Raw genomic sequence first — 14,405 nt, 5'->3', positions numbered from 1 at the left:
GCCCCCCCACATCTCCATCGGGCACACAAAACTCAAAATGGTCAACCAGTTTACCTATCTCGGCTGCACCATTTCATCGGATGCAATGATCGACAAAGAGATAGACAACAGACTCGCCAAGGCAAATAGCACTTTTGGAAGATTACACAAAAGAGTCTGGAAAAACAAGCAACTGAAAAACCTCACAAAGTTAGCGTATACAGAGCCGTTGTCATACCCACACTCCTGTTCGGCTGGAATCATGGGTCCTTTACCGGCATCACCTATGGCTCCTAGAACACTTCCACCAGCATTGTCTTTGCTCCATCCTCAACATTCATTGGAGCAACTTCATCTCCAACATCGAAGTACTCGAGATGGTAGAGGCCGACAGCATCGAATCCACGCTGCTGAAGATCAAACTGCGCTGGGTAGGTCACATCTCCAGAATGGAGGACCATCGCCTTCCCAAGATCGTGTCATATGGCGAGCTCTCCACTGGCTACCGAGACAGAGGTGCACCCAAGAAGAGGTACAAGGACTGCCTAAAGAAATCTCTTGGTGCCTGCCACATTGACCACCCCCAGTGGGCTGATATCGCCTCAAACCGTGCATCTTTGCGCCTCACATTTCGGCGGGCAGCAACCTCCTTGGAAGAAGACTGCAGAGCCCAACTCACAGACAAAAGACAAAGGAGGAAAAACCCAACACCCAACCCCAACCAACCAATTTTCCCTTGCAACTGCTGCAACCGTGTCTGCCTGTCCCGCATGGGACTTGTCAGCCACAAACGAGCCTGCAGCTGACGTGGACATTACCTCTCCATAAATCTTCGTCCACGAAGCCAAGCCAAAGAAGAAGAAGAAGTGTAGGATGACTGTGATTGGCTGAGAGAGTGTAGCCACACCTACTGGCAGGTCTTAAGGGATTGCTGCTAGCCAGACCAGGTCATTCTGGACTGGTCGACCTACTTGTGATATGCTCCAGTCTTTTAGTTAATAAAAGCCTTGGTTTGGATCAACAAGTCTTTGGTTCTTTCGACGCGCTCTTCATACCCCTCTAAATTATTTATAGCTCCATCAAATCTCACTTCATTCTTCAACACTCCTGGGAATAAAGTACTAACCTCTTCAATCTTTCCCCATCATTCGGCTCAAGTACTGCCAACTTCCTTGTAAAATTTCTCCACACTCTTTCACTGTTATTGATACCTTTACTGTAGTTAGGTAATCTAAATTGCACACAATACTCCAAATCGTTCCTCACAAATATCTTATGTAACTTCAACATCACATCACAACTCCTGTACTCAATACTTTGATGTATGAAAACCAATAATGCTTTCTTTATGACCCCACCTAGCTCTGATGTCAATTTCAAAGTATTATGTATCTGTGTTCGCATATCCCTCTGTTCTACTGCACGCTGTAGTGCCCAAAAGCTTACCATGTAAGTCTGACTCTGGTTTGTCCTTCCAAAATACATAACTCATGCTTTTCCACATTAACTTCCATCTGCCATTTGGCAGTTCATTTTTCCAGCTGGTCCAGATCCCCTGGCAAGCCCTAAGAGCCTTCTTCACTGTCCACTACCCTGAATTTTAGTCAAGTGAAAATTTGTTGATGCAATTTACCACATCATCATTCAGGTCATTGATTTAGATGACAAATAACAATGGACTCAACACCTGATGCTCTTGAGACACACCACTAGTCACAAGCCTCCTGTCAAAGAGGAAATCACCTGCTACCAATCTCTGGCTTCTCTCACAAAGCTAATGTCCAATCCAATTTACTAGCTCATATTGGATACTGACTCCCCATACAGCACCTTATTACAGGCCTTATTAAAGTCCATGTGGACAACACACTCCTTTACTTCATTAACTGTCCAGGTAAGACCAGAAGACTATAAAATATAGGAGAATAAGTAGACCATTCAGTGCCTCATATCCGCTCTGTCACACTGAGGTGATCCATTCTCCCAATCAGCCGCACTCCCCTGCTTTTTCCCCATAACCACTGATAACCAGATAATTCAGATCCCTTAAATACACTCATTGACTTGAGCTCCACAGCCACCCGTGGGAGCAGATTCCAGAGGTTCACTACTTTTTGGCTAAGGAAATTTATCCGCATATCTGTTTCAAATGGCTGCCCTTCAATGCTGAATTGCCCTCTTGTCCTAGACTCCCCTAGCATGGGAAAAAAACTTTAACACATCTACACAGGTCTTTCAACATTTGAAATGCTTCTGCTAGGTCCCCCCCATTCTTTTGAACTCCACGTAGTACAATCCTGGAGCCGTCAAACAGCCTCAACAAACTCTAAGATTGGTTATCCATGACCAATAAACCATATAGTTTATCCCTAAAAACAATTGCGGAGCTGCTGTAATGGCAGTGCTGTGGCTGGTGTGGACCAACATAGAGCAGAGAGCGAAGTCACAGAGCTCCCCCTCAGGGTCCAACTGCCCAATCTGACTGTCATTGCCTCTGTATAGGCTTTAAACCAGGGGTGGCCAACCTTTTAATTTTTAATTTAGATGTACAGCATGGTAATGGGCCATTTCGGCCCACGAGTTCTTTCTGTCCAATTAACCTACTCTCCCGATAGATGCTCATGGGGCAAAATGGCCTGTTATCATGTTGTAAATTCAAAAATAAAAGTTTGGCCACCCCTGCTTTAAAAGGTCTGTTAGAGGAGCTGATGATGGTTAATTTTAAAATCTAGCGACCATGGGGTCTGGGTCCAAGATGGCGATGCCTATGATTGGCCACATCCATGAGGGGTTGCAGACCCCAGCGAAGCAGAGGACGTGCTGAACACCAGAAAATGGGGAGACCTGTTTGAGAAGGAGAAGTGGAGGAGATGATCCGTGGGATGGTGACCACGGTGGCTGACCAATGAGGGGTTCTGAGGCTGAGGAACGCAGAGGTGGTGGACTGCTGGTAACTCAAGGTGAGGAGCCCATGTAGGCCATGGGTTACTGGCAACTGCAGTCAATGAACTTACACCAGTCTGTGGGCTGCTGCAGACTTACTCAAGGATGGCTGAAGGGGTACTAGGGATTAGAACCGAGATGCGAGAAGGGGCTAAGAGTACTGGACACTTCCTGATCATGTCAGAGGTGTGCATCTAGACCTTGGGTCGCTGACGATTTGGACTGAAGGCTGTGTGGTTGAAGCAGCTGCAGGAGTACTGGAGGTGAAGCCGCCGCAGACATCAGTGACTCTGGGGGACTCTTTTGCTTCTCTTGCTCAGTAAGGGGCACTGGGCAACTTCTGCTGATGTTGAATCTTTGTGTTATGATAGATTAAAGGAAATTTCATGTAACATCACATGTTCTGTTTTATTACATTACAATAAAATAATTGTGAATCTTGAATAATTGTATATATCCGGTCTCTTAAGATATCTTCCAATATTTTGCCCATTATTGCTGTCAGGCTTAAAAGTTTATAATTAACAAGATTATTCTTAAGAGTCTTGCTTCAAGGAAAGAACATTGCTATCCTCCAATCCTTTAATTACCTCTGCTGAGGCCACTGCAATTTCTCTACTAGCGCTCCTTAAGGTTGAAGGGAAGATTTTGACAGGCCCTGGGCTTTGTTCACCCTTATTTGTCTCAAGACAGCAAACAACTTCTCCTCTGTGATCTGTATAGGATCCATTACCTTACTGCTGCTTTGTCTCGCACCATTTAAGTATACCCCATCTCTTTTGGCTTCACACTTAGATGACTACAGTATTCTGATCTTCAAATTGAGCCAATATTTTCCCTCACTCTACTTTTGCTATTAGTATATCTGTAAAAGCCTTTGGGATTTTCCTTCACCACGACTGACAGAATTTATAATAACACAATGCTGGAGAAACTCAGTAGGTTAAAAACTGTATCTTATGTAGTCAAGATAAAGATACATAACCAGCGTTTCCAGGTTTAGAACTTCATCAAGGTATGATTGAAATGTAGGTAAGTGCCCAAACAAAATGGTGAGGGGAGAGTTGCAGGGGGAGGTGCACAGACCCCACAGGCAGGAGTTAATAGGTGGATAAAGGAGGGAGGTCACACCAGCAAAAGGGGAGGAGGAATGGCTCTGCAAATGGAGGGGAAAGGTGTTGAATTGCTGGAGCAAAGAAGACAGGGATGGGGAATAGAAGTAAAATGGGGAGTTGACTGGGTACTCCACCTGGTCCTGATGCCGTCATTGAATTCACTCTCCTAAAGGCAACCCATGTGTTATCCCCGGATTCTGACAGTAGAGCATCATCAAGGGTCGTGGGGGTCAAATCAGGTGTAAAAGTCATTGAGTTCACCTAGAAGTGAAGGTTTGCAGTCTCCTCTTGCATCAATTTATTTTGTTGCAGGTTATGTTATTTATATTATCCTTCATTGTTTTCATTCTTGTCCAGAATATCTATTTTGCCCAGCAGATAGCTTTCAACCTTCTTCTGTAGTGTTCTGGATCTCCAGGCTTACCGTAAATATTTGTGTATAATGCGTTTCGTGTATATTTTTTGAGGGGAAAAAGGGGAAAAATTCTTACCCCCTTTTATAATACGACCCCCTCCCCTCGCCTGCCCGAGTCGGCTGGCGTCTCTCTCCCCCTCGCCCACTTGAGTCTCACTGGCTTCTCTCTCCCCTCCCCCCTCACCCACCCGATTCGCACTGCCATCTCTCCCCGCACCCCCGCTAGTCGCGCTGCCGTCAATATAAGCGGCTGCTGATAATCTTACTTATCGTTAAACCTGGAAGAAATTTTTTTTTAATTATAACCTCACGAATAATGCGCCCCCCACCCCCCACCACTTTGAGCTTAAATTTCAGTACAAAATTTTTCGCATTATACTTGAATATTTGCGGTAAATGTCTGTCTTCCTAAGTAAATACAGAGTATGTGCAAATTGCTTTCGAGGTCTCCCCCATCTCTTCTGACTTCACGCATAGGTGATTAATCTTCAATTTGAGCTAATTATTTCTCTCACCATCCTTTTCCTCTTAGTACATCTGTTGAAGCCCTTAGGAGTTTTCTTCAACATGTCTGCTCGAGCAATCTCATACCTTCGTTTAGCTATCCTGCTTTCCTTTTTAAATGCTTTCTTGAATTAATACTCCTCAAGTACTTTGTTTCTTGCTGCCTACATCTACTATGCACCTCCTTCTATGCACCTCCTTCTTAATCTGGGCCTCAATATCTTTCAAAATTCAAGCTTCCCTCTACCTGTTAGTCTTTGCTGGAACATACAAGCTCTGGCCTCACAAAATTTCAAATTTGAATCCCTCTCACGCAACTAATGTACATTTGGAAGCAAACAACCTATCTCAATTCACACTTACCAGATCAGATCCTTTTTGTTTCCATCAAAATTGTCCTTTCTCCGATTTAGTATTTGAACCTGGAGAACAGACATATCCCTTTCAATCATTATCTTGAAAATAATGACATTATGGATTATTAGACCCAAAGTGCTCCCTGATACATACTTCCATCACCAGCCCTGTTTTGTTTAAATTTTTAATGTAAATTTAAATTTAGATATATAGCACAATAACAAGCCCTTCGGGCTCATGGACCTGTGCCACCCAAATGCCCCAATTAACCAACAATCCCCAAATGTTTTTGAAGGTTGGAAGGAAACTACACCCATGCAGACGCTGGGAAACTCATGCACATGCACAAACTCCTTACAGACGATGCCGGATTCGTTGGCATCGTAATAGTCTTGTGCTAACTGCTACACTGACCGTTCACTCACTGGAATTCCAGTATTGCACTTTTTCAAGTTGGGACGTCAACATATAGAAACTTTCCTGAACTCCTGACGTATTCTAAACCATCCAGCCCTTTAGCAGCCTGGGAATCCCAGTCAAAATCTGGGAAGTTAAAATCACCTTCCATTACAACCTTGTGTTATTTTGCAACTGGCGACCCCCTCTCTGTAAATTTGCTCCTCCAGTTCCCGCTAATTATTTGGAGGACTATAATATAATCCCATTAACGTAGTTATGGCTTTCTCATTCCTCAGTTAAACCTATATAGCCCTGGGAGAGAAGACTTGTGATAGATTCTTTCTGAGTACTGACGAGACATTTTCACTGACCAGCAACACCACACCTCATCCCTCCCATCCCTCTCTATCACATCTAAAACAGAAGGCCGGACATTGAGCTCATGTCACGGTCTAATGTGAGTCTGGTACTACTCAGCATGGATTATATCATTTGGGTTTGACCTATATTTTTAGCTCTTGGCAATGCTAAAAAAAATAATTTTTCTTTGTGTGCTTGGTCTTTCATTTAGGGTCAAAGAGTGGGGATTAAAAAAAAACTTTTCCTGTTTTCTAAACGATAGGTAAAATATTTTTTTGCGAGTATTGCTTAATTACTCATTTTTGATCAGGATTTGCATTAAAACACTTTGTTAAGAACAAATGACTTTCAATAGTGTCAAAGGGAATTTACCTCAGTGTTACATATGACGTGCCTTAAACCCAATGCTAAATTCAAGAGTTTTGACTTTGAATTCAACTTCAAAGTCTCACAGTTATGCAGTATGTCACTCCAATGTTTTAATAAGTGTAGGGGACAATGTTAAAGATGTGTTTGCTTCAATGAGGTCTTAAAACAAGGTGGGAAGTTAAAAATTCCATTGCATTATTTTGAAGAGAGCATTAGGATAATACTTTATGACTAACAACTCCTAGTCAAGTTTGTAAGGTAAATGATCCAGTTCTTGCTGTTTGTAGACAGATAAAAAATGCAAATTGAATTCCACATTTCCAAATGTGAGATTCAAAAATACTTAGAAGTGCTTTGCGAACACCTTCAAAGGAATGTGAAAGATGCAATATCAAGTTCAAATTTGTTATCTTCTGATGGCACAAGTACAATCTGACGAAACAGCTTTCCCCAGTCTTCGGTGAAAACAGGCAGGCACACGAGCAGACATAACACACATACAAACAATACGTATACAGGATAAGTATTTCATCTATACAAATAAAGATTGTTTCATATGGTTAGTGTGAGCAGTAGCTTTGGTTGTTCAGCATTCTCACTGCCCGTAGAAAAGAAGCTGTTCCTCAGCCTGGCGGTGCTGGCCCTGATTCTTCTTTATCTCTTTCCCGACAGGAGCAATTGAAAGATGCTGTATGTGGGATTGTAGGGGTCCTCAAAGATCTTGAGTGCCCTATTCAGAGTACGATCCCAGTAGATCAAGTCATTAGGGGTAGGGAGATCCCAGTGAACATCTTAGTCATTCATAGTCCTGTGCATTGATCTAATCCAGGGGTGTCAAACTCAAATTCACGGAGGGCCAAAATTAAAAATTTGGACTAAGTCGAGGGCCGAACTAAATATTTATTGAAAATTTTCAACAACATCTGCATGCTTTCTCTTCTTTCAACATATGTAATGTTAAACTTTTTCTTATAAAAATAAATGTTTAATAATAGTTTTGGATAAACTCTTTCATTGTCATTGTCATTGGCCCATTTCCTTTAGCGTCTGAAACCATGCACATGACGAGTCAAAGAGGGACGATTAAAGCAGTGGTCTTCAAACTTTTTCTTTCCACCCACAGACCACCTTAAGCAATCCCTTACTAATCACAGAGCACCAATGGCACAGGGACGCGAGTGGAAAGAAAAAGGTTGAGAACTGTTGTATTGTGGTAACTCCACATCTGATTAGGTTAATTGTTAGGCAAGTGGTCAGAGAAGGACCCCACCTCCACCCCAAGAAAGGCTTAAATCACAGGAACAAAATAAGCTCCGTCTCACTGCTCCCAATCTTACACACAGTCCTGATGTGAAATGTGGGGTCGCAGCTCCACGTTCACCCGAGTTCAGGTGCTGTCTGTGTGGAGTTTGTACGCTCTCCCCTTGTCTTGGACCAACAGGTCGGTCGCCTGACGAAGGCACCCGAACCCCCCATTGAAACGCCGGCGTCCGGGGCGGTGGAGGAATTGGCTGAGAAGAGCGCGTTGCTCCCACCCCCCTCCCATGGTTGGACAGGGATTAAACTGCGATCTCACGGCGCCGGGCTCGCCTCCAACAAAAGGAGCGGGAGGCAGGGTCCACTGCGCACGGAGCAAGGGGGAAGGCATCACCAACGAGTCGTTCGGTCCGACGTCGCCGCTGAAGCGCAGACCCAGCGAGGATGGTCCCCAACTCCAGCCGCGTCTGTGTGTCCGGGAGCCGGGCGGGCTGAGTGCGGCGCTCCGATCCCCAGGATTCGGGACTCTGAGATCCCTCCACACCTCCGGCGTCTTCATTTTCACCTTCAGTGTGCATGCGCTATACTGGCGCGGCGGCCAGCGGGCCAACTCTAATAGATATTTAATATGATCTTGTGGGCCAAATATAATTATATCGGGCCAGAGTTTGTCATGTGTGATCTAATCCAATGTTCTAAACCAAGCAGACCACACTGTGATGCAGCCAGCCAGGGTGTTCTTGACAGATTTTCTATAGAAAATTAACAGGAAGGTGACCAGTGGCCTTCCCCGCTTCAGTCTTCTCATGAAGTGTAGTCACTATTGTGTGTTCCTGATAAGTGAGGAGATATTGTGTGTCCACAATAGGTCACTTGTTAAGTGGACTCCAATGAATTGAGTGCTCTCCACTCTCTGTACAACTGAGTTATTGATGTGTGGTGGAGGGTAGTCACTCCTCTTACTCCTGAAGTCCATGATCATCTCCTTTGTCTTGTCCATGTTGAGACACAGGTTGTTACTCTTGTACCATATCAGACAATTTTCCACTTCTTCTTGGTAGTGCGATGAGGCCAGCTACTGTTGTGCCATCTGCAAACGATGACTCAGTTGAAGCTGGATCTGACAACAGAGTCATGGGTCAATGGTGTGAACTGGAGTGAGCTGAGTACACAGCCCTTTGGTGTGCCTGTGCTCAGCGTGACGATCTGGTACTGACCCGCACAGTCGGTGATCATTCCGTCTGGATCTAGAATCCAGTTCAGACAGGGGTGTTGAGTTCCAGCAAAGACAGCTTCTCCACCGGCCTCTGGAGAATGATCGAGTAGAAGTCAGTGAGAGCAGTGTCATATGAGGCGTCGTTCTCCAGGAGGATGAGGATGGAGTGGAAGGACAAGGCTATAGTCTCATCAATGGAACATTTTCTTGAATTGAAATGGGTCCAGGACTCTGGAAGATGTGCTTTGATGGAATAAATAATGCAAGTGAAACAGGAAAGTCTGCAGATGCTGCGAATTTTGTGCAAAACACAAAAATTGCTGGGGAAACTCACTAGGTCACACAGCATTCATAGGAACAAAGGTATATATTGTTTATGGCCATGACCCTACATCAAGTTATGAGCAGAAAACAGGTAGGCAGCCACATAAATAGGTGGGGAGAGCAAAGCAGTGTATTGCTATGATAATGCTGTCCTAATTCACTGTAAGCTTTAGCCTGCGAAAGATTGCAATTGCAATAGCCAATATTTCTTTGGAAAAGATAAATCTAATTATGTTATTCAATGATTCAATGCCATACCTCATTTTTTAAAATATTCCAGCATAATCTTAGGTGAATTAGAAGGGGGAACAAGAAGACTTTGGCAAGTAGCATGAAGGAAAACCCTAAGGTGTTCTACGTTAACATGAAGAGGATAAAGGGAGAAATGCGACTGGAGGTGGAAAAGGTATGGGAGGTCCAAAAAAATGCTTCAGTGTTCAATAGGGTGAGGGAATTTGGTGAATGTGAGGTGTGGATAGTTGCTTTTCGACTCCCTTCGTCCAGCTCCTTCAATAAATACACTGTAGGGAATGAAGGACTTGGACAATTTAGTTACCCCAGTAATTTTTTTTATTGCACGCAAGCTTGGTGGGAGGTCCATTACTCCCATAGGCAATCAAGGAGTTCCTCAAAGATAAAATTACATCAGTTTGTATACCCGCTGCAATCTGACTTGACCAATCCAAAAATAAATTTTCTCCCATGTGACAAGCATTACCTTATCAGCATTAAGCTACACACTATTCATTTGCAAATTGTATCATCACGTGAACCAATCACATAACCAAGTTCCCCTTTCATCAAGCATTGTTTTTGCATATCACTTGAATGGGGAAACTCCCAGCTGGTGGAAACTTACTAGCTGGGTAGAGATTGGGTTAAGAAAGAGGAAGAACTTGATCTGTCAAACTGTCAAACTGCAAGAGGAACTGCTGGTGTCCATCGAGAGGGTGCTGGCCAACTGCATTCCAATATAGTTTGCCAGCTGCTCAGCAACAGACAAGAGGGACTTTCAGAGGGTCATCAGTACGGGCCCAGAAGATTATCGGCTGCGCACTGCCCTCTTTGGAGGAGTTATACAGATCTCGCTGCCTCATTAGTGCTGCCAAAATCCCGAAGGACCCTTACCACCCTGGTCATCATATGTTTGACTTGCTGCCCTCCTGTAGACATTTTAGGTCCATTAAATCACAGACAAACAGACTTTAAAACAGTTTTTACCCTGGAGCCATATGTGAACTGAACAATGGCAAACATTGAATATTGTATCATTTTCTACATTTTATTTGTTTGATGTATGTTTGCATTGTCAGGATGTGCGCTCAATTTCATGGTACTTGTGCAATGACAATAAGGGTTATCTATCTAACCTCTCAAATATATTTGGATAGATAAGCCCCTGGATCCAGGAAGTGAGGGAAAAGATTGCTGGGGCTTTCCCCATGACTTTTTTATTCTTCCTGGCCACAGGAGTGATCCTATAGGATTTGAAGATGGCAGTTATAGTCCTGTTACTTCTGTAAGGTAATAGGGAGAACCTTGAGAATTATAGACCAGTGAATTTTACGGCATTTGAGAGGATTCTTAGGGACAGGATTTATGTGCATTTAGAGAAGTATAGTCTGCTCTGGAATAGTCAGCATGGCTTTACCTTACAAGCCTAATTTAGTTTTTCGAAAAGCTGAGAAAAAAATTAATGAAGGTTGAGTGATGAATGTGGGGCATATGGATATTAGTGAAATCCTCTGTGGTCGGTTCATTCAGAAAGCCACAAGGCACAGGATCCATTGAAACTTGGCTGCGAAGATTTGGAATTGGGTTGCCTGCAGAGGCAGAGAGTAGTAATAGGTGAAATAAATTTTATCAGGAGGTCAGTGACTACTGGTGTTCCAAGGAAATCTGATCTTGCACCTCTGCTCTTTGTGATTTTTAGCATTGATTTAGCTGAAGAAGTGGAGGGATGGATTTGTAAGTTTACTGATGATATAAATGTTGGAGGTGTTCTGGATAGTGCAAAAAGTTGTCATTAAAACACAATACTGGAGAAACTCAGCTGGTCAAACAGTGTATTTTATATAGCAAAAATAAAGATACATAACTAACATTTTGGGATTGAGCCCTTCATCAGGGTTTGAGCATGCATGGTTAATCATAGTTTTCTTAACAGTGTGGAGAAACAAAGGGACCTTTGAGTCCAAGTTCTTAGATCAATCAAGGTTGCTACACAAGTTGATAGGGTATGCTGGCCTTCAATATTCAGGGGATTGAGTAAAAGAGCCTCAAAGTAATGTTGCAGCTCTATAAAACTCAAATGAGTCCATAATGATTGTATTCAGTTCTGGTCGCTTCATTACAGGAAGGATCTGAAAGCTTTAGAGAGCAGGCAGAGGAGATTTACTAGGATATTTTGTGGTTGTAGAGCATGTGTAATGAAGATGACTAAGAGGAGGTATATTCAATTATAAGAAGCATGGATAGAGTGGACTTCCAGCACCTTTATTTTTCTGGGGCAACAATGTCAAATACCAGAGGACATCTGTTTAAGGTAAGTGGAGGAATATTTTGGGGACGTTGTCAGGGGGTAAGGATTTTACACAGAGAGTGGTGGGTGCCTGAAATATATTGCTGATGTTAGTGGTGGTGGAGGTAGATACAATACGGACATTCATAGAACTCTTATTGTTCAAGAAAAAATAAAGGATTATAAGCTGTGAGGTTGGGAGGATTCGATTGATGTGGAGTAGGTTTATATATGTCATTGGTCGAAGTGCCTGTACTGTTTGTCTTGGTTAACTCTCCTCATGATGTTATGTGCTGAATTTTACCTCAAGCTGATGTTTATTCAGCCTGTGATGTCATCCTGTGGAATAGTTTTCCTAAGAAGCCAAGGTCGGCAGTAGAACAAATGTAGGAAGGGGGCATTAGCATGTTAGAGGGGGGCGCAGTGGAGCGCTCATAAACTCACTCGGCAGGAGAGGGGGTTGCTATTGGATGCCAGGACCTACTCGTCGACCAGGGTGGGAGTGCTATTAGATGCCGAAATGTAGTTGGGGATGGGTGGAGTGTTGCTAGTGTGTATCAACCTAGACGCTAGTGATGCAGAAGGGAGCAGGGGTGTGTCTGATGACAAGCAATGGCCATGACTGCATGGGAGGGCACAGCACCTTGTTTGAAGGGGGCAATGCCCGTGGATGTCCCCCCTTTGCGCTGACCCTGTAAGAAGTCAGTCATATGAATTTTATTTGCTAACATATTTGGTTGTCAAAATATAAAGGCAATTTATTTAAATAAATACAAACAGATATTTTTATCCTTTCTCTTCCTCACTCCCTCTAAATAACACAAGCTCATTTCCTTTTGAACTCAGCAATGCATTTCAACCTATCTTTGATGTACTGGGAAATGATACAGTTGTGTCATTCATTGGTGTATTGCTCTCTAAGTGGTGTGATACAAGATAAATTTATAACTACTTTTCACAGTATACAGAATAGAAATAGATGTGAAACACATTTAACAAATCCATAGAAAGGACAGTTTCCTTGACTGATGTCTTGCAAAGATACACCCAAGCCATAATGTTTGAATATTTGATTTTGTGAAATCCTGTTATACGTAATTTGCTGTTTTCTCTCTGATATTATGATGAAAGCTGAACTGATATCTCTTGATTTTATTGAATAATGGGCTTAAATTTGCAACTTTAAATGTAAATTTCATCACAGAGGAAAGCAAAGTCAAACAAAATGAAAGAAGAAGCTAACATTATTTAAGTACCTTCCGAGACTCAAGCACATCTCTGATGTGCTTTCAATAACTCCAAAGACTAGAAGTTACCTGACTGATTTACTACCATAAACAGAAGGTACTGCAGGGATTCATTCATGTACTATCACCATTACAGTGTTTTGTGCTTGCTCTGAGGGAGGGGTTATAGTGTTGCCACCTTTATTAGGGGAACCAAGGAGGAGGAGCTACGAGTACAATCAGCAAGGGGCAGGCCAGCCATACATGTTCAAACAGTATTAACAAGGGCTCCACCACATTCACCCCCTCTTTTAAAAGAAGTCCGTTGGAATGACGTAGGTTCCACGTCCATCACAAAGTCAGTCTGTTCAGTGGTCTTGTCTGCCATTGTGACTGTTGTTACACCATCTGTTGACTCCTGGACTGTCTGGTCATTGTTGCTGGGTGGGGTGTCTAGTAACTGAACTGAGACAGTTAGGGCGGAGGCTGGGGTAGGGTGACATGATATGTGGTGGATGATTCTGGGTGGGGGGGTGGATGTACTGTTTGGTCAGCTGGAGTCCCAGGGTCTCCTGCATGAACCAGGTCCAGGACAGACACAGTGCTCTCGTGCCCATCTGGCATACCCAGATGGGCATATTGGGGCTTGGCATGGAGAAAGTGGACCCTCTCTACCAGTGGGTCAGACTTATGGCTTCTCACATGCTTCCGGAGCAGGAGTGGTCCTGGGAACATCAACCAGGATGGCAGCATGGTCCCCGACGTGGACTTCCTGGGGAAGAGAAACAACCTTTCATGTGGGCCAGCACTGGTGATGGTGCACAGGAAGGATCTGATTGCGTGGAGTGCTTCGGGGAGGTCCTCTTGCCAGTGGGAGACAGGCAGGCCTTTTGACCTCAGGGCTAGGAGGACGTTCTTCCAGATGGTGGTGTTCTCCCTTTCCACCTGGCTCTTTCCTCGGGATTGTAACTGATAGTCTTGCTTGATACCTCTGGCCAGCAGATGTTTGAGCAGCTCATCACTCATGAAGGAGGGCCCCTGGTCACTATATATATAGCAGCGATATCCGAATAGGGTGAAGAGGTTGCGCCAGGCTTTAATGACTCTTAATTATCACTACCTGAGCTGGTACTAGGTTTGATGATCACCTTGGCCAGTTGCCAACTCACCTTTGATTTGATAAAGGTCCTGTCCCCTTCACTGTATTGCCTGCTCTTGGTGATGACAGGCTTAGTTGGGGTGAGGTTGGTGAAAAGAAGTGGGGGAGAAATTTGGAGCTTGGAGAGCCCGCAAGACCCGCACAATGGGTATCACAGTTTGCTGATTGAAATGTTCGAAGGGGAGGGCGGGCAGTTTAAAAACTGTTGGTTGCAGACCGAAAGGGAAACGAGGGGGGCTGTCCTATTCCTTGGTAATGCTC

General features: G+C 43.8%; 2 long non-coding RNA genes across 7 annotated transcripts in view; one reads left to right on the top strand and one right to left on the bottom strand.

Moving 5' to 3' along the window:
• The window catches only part of LOC138752804 (uncharacterized), a 62,341-nt gene extending 60,768 nt beyond the window's left edge, over positions 1-1,573 (bottom strand). For both annotated transcript variants that reach the window (XR_011350955.1, XR_011350953.1), the window contains exon 1: positions 1,426-1,573. This is a non-coding gene — a long non-coding RNA (uncharacterized lncRNA). The remainder of the gene's footprint in view (positions 1-1,425) is intronic.
• The window catches only part of LOC138752803 (uncharacterized), a 125,838-nt gene that overhangs the window by 31,659 nt on the left and 79,774 nt on the right, over positions 1-14,405 (top strand). For 3 of the 5 annotated variants that reach the window (XR_011350950.1, XR_011350951.1, XR_011350949.1), the window contains exon 1: positions 9,522-9,644. The exons of the other annotated variants lie outside the window; for them this stretch is intronic. This is a non-coding gene — a long non-coding RNA (uncharacterized lncRNA). Of the gene's footprint in view, positions 1-9,521; positions 9,645-14,405 lie in introns of those variants that run through there. 5 annotated transcript variants of the gene reach the window in all.

Source organism: Narcine bancroftii, chromosome 2, assembly GCF_036971445.1.
Source record: "Narcine bancroftii isolate sNarBan1 chromosome 2, sNarBan1.hap1, whole genome shotgun sequence".
NCBI lineage: Eukaryota > Metazoa > Chordata > Chondrichthyes > Torpediniformes > Narcinidae > Narcine > Narcine bancroftii.
Note: the sequence above shows the minus strand (reverse complement) of the source record. Positions and strands in the feature narration are given on the sequence as shown.